This window comes from Pinus tabuliformis, chromosome 3_1, assembly GCF_031772625.1.
Source record: "Pinus tabuliformis cultivar Carrire ecotype Pingquan chromosome 3_1, CPIR1, whole genome shotgun sequence".
NCBI lineage: Eukaryota > Viridiplantae > Streptophyta > Pinopsida > Pinales > Pinaceae > Pinus > Pinus tabuliformis.
The window spans coordinates 600,739,045-600,748,603 of NC_142301.1; positions in this window are offsets into that span (position 1 = coordinate 600,739,045).

Consider the following 9,559-nt stretch of genomic DNA (forward strand, 5'->3'; position numbering starts at 1 on the left):
TAATACTTTACAACCTTGAAGGTTTTCTCCTTGAAACCTATCAACCTTTGCACCAAACAATGACCTTATGTAGCCTATAATCCTACCACAAAAATTGTCCACGATAATCGTGCTCTTACTGCTCCTCTTTCCACAATATGGCTTGGTCCTATCATCACCTTAAAATCACAATTAGTTTAAAAAATCGCTTAACACTACCTTAGACAACTAGATTCAGGCTCCAAATATCCTTGCAAGAATTCTCCAACATACCTTGACCACATAAAAAATCAGACCAGAACTTCGTTTATAAGAGGACTACAACTTCGACCACAAATCAGTCTTGAACTCAACCTTCAAAACACCAGAAAACGACCTTCGAAATAGACTTTAACTCAACCTTCAATGCCCCATAACTTGGCCCTCAAAATAGGCCTAAATTCAACATTTAAAATTCTAGGACTTGACCCCCAAACTAGGCTTGAACTTGGCCTTCAAACACCAAAATTCGACCCATAGAACAATCCTTAAAGTTTACCTCAATAGGACTAAAGGTCAACCCTTAACATGGCTAAAATTCACCTTCCACAATGATGAAACTCGACCTCTAGAACAACTTTTCAACTCACCTTCTAACTATGAGTAAAAATATTCCCAAAAAAACCCAGCCAATAATGTGCCAAAAACACTTCCCATAAAAATCTCTCCAACTTGGCTTCACTTCACTTGGTTCATGAGGTATGAATTTCAGAACTGCTCATTCGATTTCTTAGACGGACCCGAATTGACTTGAGTGAGTGGCTAGAAATGCTCCTTATCACACTTAATTATAGTGCATTCCAGCTTTAGACACAGATGACTTGTCCATTTGTTGGGCCGACTTGTCCACTAGATCGACTAACTTGTGCAACTCGTAAAATGTATAATGAATATTCAAAAAATCATTTCTCCTCAACCATGAGGAGTCATAGCGAGTGCGATATACGATTGGAAAGATATTAGAATAAGATTTCCAACCATATATGTTATGCTCCCATTGTAGCTAGTTAATTGGACTAAAAATGCATTCAAAGATAGGGTATCTAAATGGGGCATCAAAAATACCAAAACAATATTTCTTTAAAATGTTCTATATCTTATTGGAAAGGACTCAAAATATATGTTATTTGACTATTTAACTCTCTCTTTTATTTGGACAACCTTTGATATCAATAACAAGTAATTTCAACATAATCTACCCAACTATATATATAACCATGATGGTCATTTTAACATTATAAGTCTTAATTATAATTACAAGGGTTTAAAAAGGGGTTTACAATATGGATGTAATAAGGCCTATGAACATTGGGCATTGATTCAATAAAGTGGTATAGTAGTATAATTTATAGGTGAAATTATTTGTTATATTTTAAATTCATAATGGACCATGTGAGTTGAATGGCAATTAGTATTTACTAGACACAATTTTGTAATTTGTTATGGCTTCATTCGCTATGTCATTTTGACATGCATCCCTCTATTACAAAAGTGGTATTAGAGATTTCATTTTATGACTTTGAAAATAGCAAATTGGCAAAAGTAAAAGCTAACCTACTCTCAAACCATTACAAAATTTTCCCAGCCAAGTATATAATTTATATTTATGGCTATACCAACAAGCTTTAATCACCGTTATATAAATTATACAAATGAATATGTTACTGTAGGTTGCACTTGGGAAGATAACTCAAAGGGAGCATTTTGACTCCCAACAATAGGCACCAAATTATTTGGGTGCCACCCATGTGGATAAATGAAACAATAAGATGAATGTATGGGTTATCTCTTTGGTTTTCCTCACTTGACACAATTCCTAAATATTCTAAAGAATTACATATCAACCCATTTCTCTTATGACAATCTCACTCACTAGCCCCGCTCTCCTGTTAACCTTTATAACACAAGAAATAAGTTCCCTTTATTGCTAACTAGTTCCTTATGCTATCTCACTTTTACTTTTATCTAATGGTCAATATAGGTTAGACATGGAATCTATCTTATTGAGAATGAAAAAAATCTCACTTATAACTTTTTTTTTTTTTAATCTCAAAAATTACCCAAAAGCATAGTGATAACTTCCACCCTAATTTCATAGTGACACTATAAGAGCATAATATATCAAACATCAACATTGCTCAACATACTCAACTATGAAAGAATGAATCCATATTCTTAATTATTCTTTCAAAAGAAAAAATAAATCAATATATTAACCTCTTATATATATGATTATGATTATAATTTATTATAAATGGTTAATATTTTTAATTGAACCACTCCTAATATTAATTGTGAGGCAAAACAAAAATTTATCATTTTGACAAATAATAATTATTATTTTATAATTATATATCAAGGGGAAGGATCCCCATTTCAACCCGATGTTGACTTTTTTTTATAAAAAAATTTGGACGAATTTGGGGAATAGGCCCCGAATATGCTTCATCTGAGAAGTATATCTACAGCCCTCCCACGATGCAACATGAAGTGACAAAGAAAAACATGATATACTATTTTTTTAATTGAAATTAGATCGTTGCTCTGTCTTGCCGCTGGAAACATGGTACCAGCGGAAATTAAAAGGGCATTAACGCACTCTGTTACTCGGTTGATGGAGTTGGGCATGTAATCTCAAACTGCAAGCCTTGAACCCGTGGTTCAGGAAGTCGGAAGAACCTTAACGAGCTTAGTTGATGGCGCAACCTGGCATGTAATCTGAAACGCCAAGCCTTCAACCCGTGGTTGGCAAAAACACCAGCAACAAAGTTGTCTAGAGACTGTCTATGAGCAGCCGGTGAGGTTCAAACCTCACCCATCTGCAGATCCCATGAAGAGCGACCGAACTGAGAAGCCCGTCAGGGTCCATCCAGTGGAATTTGTGATTTGTTGCTGGAGCAGGCCAAGAAACTGCCAGTATTCACTGGAGATGATGTGTGAGCCGAATGATGTGTAGTTCTGGTTCTAAATCTCTCGTCGTGGTTGAGTGAGTGAATCAAAATTCGGTGGTGTCGGATGGCCCGTTGCTCCACGACAATTAACCACTTATGTGATGCCAGGGAATGGTTTTTTCGAAACCACCATCAAAGAGATCAACGGTCTTCATTTCACCCGACATCACTACTTGTACTTTCCAAAAACCGTTGTGAATGCCCCCAGGAGCGTCATTTGTTCCTCAAAACCATAATTCGTTTATATGTGGATGGTAAAGTCGGGTCGACGCTTTATTATAAGTTTGATATAAACCCGGAAAAAAGAGTCTAGCCTTATAAAGTTGGGTCAATTGGATCCAGAAGTGTTTGAATATGTTTGAATATTATTTTTGGATGATGGAAATAGATTCAGCACCATCAAAAACGTCTAAGATATCTAAAATTTTAAAATTTAACAATTATAATTTTAACTTACAAATATCTTTACCAAATTTTCTTTAAAAATAATCAAAATTTCCATAATTTTCTAAACAACTCCTCATCTTTGTTAGACTACGCCCCCAAAAAAATACGTGCCTGTTATGAAATTTTAAAATTAAAATGGTGTCGAAGTTTTATTTTATAACTTATTTTATGGCGCGACAAATCTTATTAACTAACCATCCAAAATAAATTATTGAAGCACAGATCAAGAAAAGCACCCCGTGGGTAAGAACTTATAGACAAATTCTTAGTTAAGCATGGTGCATATGCCCAATCAACTTTGGAGCGATTGATATATGGTCGCAATCCATATCGTGACATACCCCATGTAATATATTTACAAAAAACACAATTGTGATCATGTTTTAAATATATAGATAATACGATGTGGTTCATAAACGTGAGTCCAAGGGATGTAACAACCTCTTATATAGAGCAAAGTGCCCTTGTGGCATATACAAGTTATATATATATATATATATATATTAGGTTTATAATTAAAAAGAAATCATTAATATTATATATTTTATTATGTATAATATTAATTTCAAAATGTTAATATCATAATGAGATTTGTAAAGGACATGAATTATTGCTTTTGAAGTGTATTTATATACACATTTTTTATTTTATTTGAGTAATCAATCATATATATTGAAATATTGGACCTTTTAAAAACACTTTAAATTCAGCAATAGTGTTGCTTAAGCTTTCCAACTTATATTTATTTTTTTAGGCATTTGAATATTTAGTCTCTATTTTAAATATATTAGGGAGTTTGATTGTTATTCCCACAAAATTTTTAAAAGACATAACACAATATATATTGGGTTGTGTGTTGAAGTTGACTTTGCAAATGTTTTCCTTAAAGAAGTCAAATTCAAAATGACTAATTTAGTATGGGAGTAATAACTAGAATATGATCTATTATGTTTTCCCATGGGAACTTGTCAACTTTTTATTTGAAACATTTGTGATGATTTTGTTATGGATACCAAAAACCTTACATGGTGGAAAGATTAAAAAAAAATAACTATAGATACACTTGTTGCCAAGTTGTTAAGTGACATCACTATTTGTTGGAGATTTTGGACTTCACAAATGGTGTGGACCTTCATAACCAAAAACAAGTGACTAACGTCTATGAATTCATAGGGGTGGAAACTATTTTAAGTTATTAATATGAAAATCAACCATTCTCAATCATGGTCAACCATCATCAATCATGGTCAATCATGGTCAACCATAATCAATCATGGTCAATCATGGTCAACCATAGTCCAATGTCACATTATGACAAAGATTGGCTCAATATGGTCAACCATGGTGTATTGTCAACCATGGTCAAACGTCGCATTATGACAAACACTGTCTCAATATGAAAATCAACCATGGTAAACCACGGTCAACCATGTTTATTTTAGGGTTTATATACCTCGAGTTTATAATATTAATCCCTTGGGTTTAATATTATTCCCTTGGGTTTATAATCCCTTGGATTTAATATTATTCCCTTGGGTTTATAATCCCTTGGATTTTTAGAATTAATCCCTTGGGTTTATAATTCTAAGGGTTAATATTCCTAGGGTATAATATCAATCCCTTGGGTTTATTAATCTAAGGGTTCATATTCCTAGGGTATAATATTATTCATAGGTTTATAATATTAATCCTTGGGTTTTATAATATTTATCCTTGTGTTTATCATTGGATTTTCTGAATATGAAAATTAATCATGGTCAACCATGGTCCAATGTCGCATTGTGGGAAAGATTGTCTCCATATGAAAATCAACCATGGTCCAATGTCGCATTGTGACAAGGATTGTCTCAATATAAAAATCAACCACGGTCAACCATGTTCCGATGTCGCATTGTGATAAAGATTGTCTCAATATGAAAATCAACCATGGTCATATTGTGACAAAGATTCTCTTGTTGCAATGCTAGATTGTGACAAACATGGTCATACATGATCAATCATGTCCAACGTCGCATTGTGACAAAGATTGTCTCGATATGAAAAACAACCATGTTCACATTGTGACAAAGATTGTCTCTTGGTCTAACGTCACATTGTGACAACCATGGTAATTAATGGTCAACCATATTCCAATGTCGCATTGTGACAATATCGTCTTAGTGTGAAAATCAACCATGGTCACATTATGATAAAGACTGTTTCTTGGTCCAATGTCACATTTTGACAACATGGTCATCCATGGTCAACCATGGTCCAACATTGCATTGCGACAAATATTGTCTCAATATGAAAATCAACCATGGTCAACCATCATCAACCACTGCCCAACGCCACATTGTGAGAAAGGTTGTCTCAATATGAAAATCAATCATGGTCAACTATAGTCTAATGTCGCATTGTGACAAAGATTTTGTCAATATGAAAATCAATTGTGGTCAGTGATGTTTTTTTAATGGTTTATAATATTTACCTTAAGGTTTGTAATACTTATCCCTTGGGTTTATAATCCTTTAGGATTTTAGTATTAATCCGTTGGGTTTATAATGCCTTAGGTTTTTAGTATTAATCACTTTATTTTATTATTCCCTTGGGTTCATAATATTTATTTTAAGGTTTATATACCTTGAGTTTATAATATCAATCCATTGGGTTTATCAATCTAAGGGTTCAGATTCCTAGGGTATAATATTATTCATAATATTATACCCTCAATATGAAAATAAACCATGGTCTAACATTGCATTGTGACAAAGATTGTCTTGACATTAAAATCAATCATGATCAACCATAGTAAACCATGCTCCAATGTTGCATTGTGACAAGGATTGTCTCATTATAAAAATCAACCATGGTCAACAATGTTCCAATGTCACATTGTGATAAAGATTGTCTCAATATGAAAATAAACCATAATAAATCATTATGGTTGATTATGGTTTATTTATTTAATATAAATAAATAAATAAATTATTATTCATTAACTATAATGGATAATTAATTAGATTATTTAATATTTATTACTATTTAGTTAATAATTATTTAATATTATTAATTAATTAATATTATTATTATAAATAGTTTATATTAGGTAATGTAAAATTCACCATTTATATAAATTAATAATTATTATATAAATAATTTATATTAGATAATTTAAAATTCATAATTTTTCTAAATTATTAATTATTATTATTATTATAAAATATTTATTAAAAGCAGATACAGATAAAATTTTCTGTTATACTAACCATATTAATATTTTTAATATAATTGTCCTAATTTATTATTATCATTATTTTATTATTATAAAATAATTTACAAACTTCATTAATATTTTTAATATAATTGTACTAATTTATCATTATCATTATTTCACTATTATGAAATAATTTACAAACTTATATGGATTTTAACAAAAATACAAAAGAAAACTTGTAAACAAAATAACATTCGTCAAAAACTTTTAAACTTTACCCACTTTAACTTAGATACATACCAACCACATTAATATGCTAATTTATTATTATCATTATTATGAAATAATTTACCATGTTATATGAATTCTAACGAAGTATAAAGTAAGGTACATCTACGTGAACAAAATAATATTCGTGGAAAACTTCTAAACTTTACCTACTTTGGCTTTGATGCACAAAACTCGTCAGTTCTTTCTTAGAGATTGACTCACTTCTCAAGTACTTTCCCATTATTTTCCACTTAAAAAGGACAACCCCATTTTCACAGCGAGGACAACCCCATTTTCACAGCGAGGATATTTACCAAAAAACAGACACCCACATTTTTCGTCTCACTGCGAAAGAGATCTATTTTGGAATGGTCTATCCATGACGAGTAGAAAACCCACAATAAACGAAATTCTATTAAAAGAAATATAAATCACTTTCACGCTTCTTTCATTCTGTGTTGACCGTTAGAGCATTAAATTACAGGCTTAGTTTTATTTTTGTATGAATAAAGAACTTGTTGTCGCGAGATCAGAGAGTGGATGAAGCCAATGCATCATAACGAAACAAATCTGTTTGGCATGACTTCAAGTAAGCCTGGGCATCATTAATCGTTGATGCCTTAAGTCTGGTAAATGTGTTTGAAAAGCAGTTAGAGCTTCGTAAATGTAATGGTTATTGAAATTTTTGAATCAAAATATTGATGAAAGGCATTTATCTTACTGCAACCGCCTTGTCCAGTGCCCATGTTAGCACAAACCCAAAAATCTGACCACGCAGATTGTAAGCCAGCACAAAACTGTGTGTAAAACTCAATTACAATCTTTCTCCCAAAGCCTGTGCACACACTAATATTGATACGGCATTCAAACAGGCTTCCGCCAAAATGTAATCAATGAACAAGAAACATTTATCCACTCACTCCAGTTGAAATGATGGTCGCAAAATCATAAGTATAAAAAACGCATGGATACTCTTTCTCGGCTCCCTGTTGGAGGAGAATAGACCTTGCATCGCAGCACAATACTAATAATTGGGAACCATCCAGCGAAATTAATCAGCCACTGGCCGCAAATTAATCAGCCAGTGGCCGCAAATGAGATAATTGAACAAAATTCCATTCACTCCTAACTACCCTTCTACAGAACTCACGCCCTGCGCGCAATTATCTTTAGAAAAAGAAAAAAGGGAAACGGAGGGGAATCGACAGCCTCATCGCTCCGGTATCAAGTCCCCGGGACTGACCTTTTCAGGGCAGCATGTATTGCAGGAAGACCGAATGCTTTTGGCCAATGCTTTTCCCAGCCTTTTGAGCGATGCGAGAATTGGTGAGGCAATGGAAACAAATACCTGATTTTTGACGTTTCCCCGCTTCACGGGAAGCCTAGCCATCCTTCGTTGAGCTGTACCAGTGCTAGAGGGTAGCGCCGCCATGAAAACACAATAAGAATCTTCCGATCATTTACTCTCCATTATCCTGATTCACAGCTTGAATGCCTCATCATTTGCCGCGATGCCGGGAAAGCAGAAAGCATAATTGGGATGGAAAATCACGAAATTGATGAGTGCATCAATAATATGAGATCAAATTTAAAGGCAGCGTAAAAGCTCAACCAGAGCAACGCGTATTGCCCATTCAAATGTGAAAGCAGGGTAAGCTCTTAGTTTTTGTCAATAACAGGAAAGACTATCGTTCAGGATAATGGTGCCATCATTGTCCGATACAGTGATAAGAAAGACTCTAGTCTGCGGCATATCATTCTATCGTTTAAAAGTCAATTCATGCACTTGACCACGTTATAAGAAAGACTATACGCGTTATATGAAGTTAATTCATACACTTGACCACGGCACAGGGAACTTCCGGAAAGACAAGATACATGTATTCTAACGTTGAATTCTGCATACATATATTAATATCCACATGGCTTATTATTATCATACCTGACAAGTCATTATTTTTTAAAAGTTAATTTAGTTAGATTAACTTTCGGATTTTACTGGCGGGCGATATAACAGATGACGTAAGACTCATTGCTGTGGTAATATGCACATGGCATATTATTAAAGGAATATCAGAACTGCCGAGTTAAAAGTTTTTTAAAAGTTAATTTATAATGTATGGCAGACAATTGAAAAATTACATATTACATTACTATTTATTTCATTTTTTTTTCAGACGAAAAAACCAGACTTCCAGACTTTCATTCTAGGAATAGAGAAAGTTACATTTATATGGGATTATACCAGAGTATATTCATCGTATCATGTAAATAAGTTTGTATCATGTAAATAAGTTGGATGGTCTATATGACATATCTATTACTAGAGAAGTGCAAGAAAGCAGAAAAACATGAGAGTTTGCAGGGATCTCTACGCAAAAAGATATCGGCAAAAACAAGAGATCAAATCACAACAATAAAGATGAGAGTTAAAACTCAAACGATCCCATACCACAATCCTTACTGGCAGAGAAATTTTCAAAGAACATAAATCTCGCACAGAGGGAGAGACCAAGTTTTGAGAGCGCATCAGCATCCATGTTCTGCGCCCAAAATACATGTTGAAAGGAGACAACTCAGAAAGTGGAGAGAATGTTCCAAATCATCTAGATCCAATTGCAAAGAGCTTGAACATCGAGAGAGTAGCGACCCTGAATCTAGTTGATCAAGACAAGGG